This window comes from Halyomorpha halys, unplaced genomic scaffold (assembly GCF_000696795.3).
Source record: "Halyomorpha halys isolate HHAL.00 unplaced genomic scaffold, Hhal_1.1 Scaffold294.1, whole genome shotgun sequence".
In the NCBI taxonomy this organism is placed as follows: domain Eukaryota; kingdom Metazoa; phylum Arthropoda; class Insecta; order Hemiptera; family Pentatomidae; genus Halyomorpha; species Halyomorpha halys.
Window position 1 is genome coordinate 64,954 of NW_027113117.1, and position 280 is coordinate 65,233.

Sequence of the window (280 nt, forward strand, 5' to 3'; positions counted from 1 at the left end):
TCTGTTTCTAGCATTATAAATTTCAAATATTTATAGTATAGTTTATTTATATTTATAGTTTAAGTATTATTCAGCTTAATAAGACGAAAAAAGGAAGAAGAGGTGAAAAATATATTTATATAATTAAGGGTAACCAAAATAATAAATTGGCTTTTACCAGTTAAATAACGTATTAAACATATATATTTTTTTACATCACTAATAATAAAAACCTTTAGTCTTATTATAGTTATGAATATAACTAATGTGTTGTAACAGAAGTTGTTGTTGTTGTTGTTGA

General features: G+C 21.1%; 2 protein-coding genes across 2 annotated transcripts in view; both read right to left on the minus strand.

Annotated features, from left to right (window-relative positions):
- LOC106680850 (vacuolar protein-sorting-associated protein 36) overlaps window positions 1–280 on the minus strand; it is a 133,144-nt gene that overhangs the window by 60,334 nt on the left and 72,530 nt on the right. The gene's annotated exons all lie outside the window — the stretch shown is intronic.
- Window positions 1–280, minus strand: part of LOC106680854 (uncharacterized) — an 11,335-nt gene that overhangs the window by 3,703 nt on the left and 7,352 nt on the right. The gene's annotated exons all lie outside the window — the stretch shown is intronic.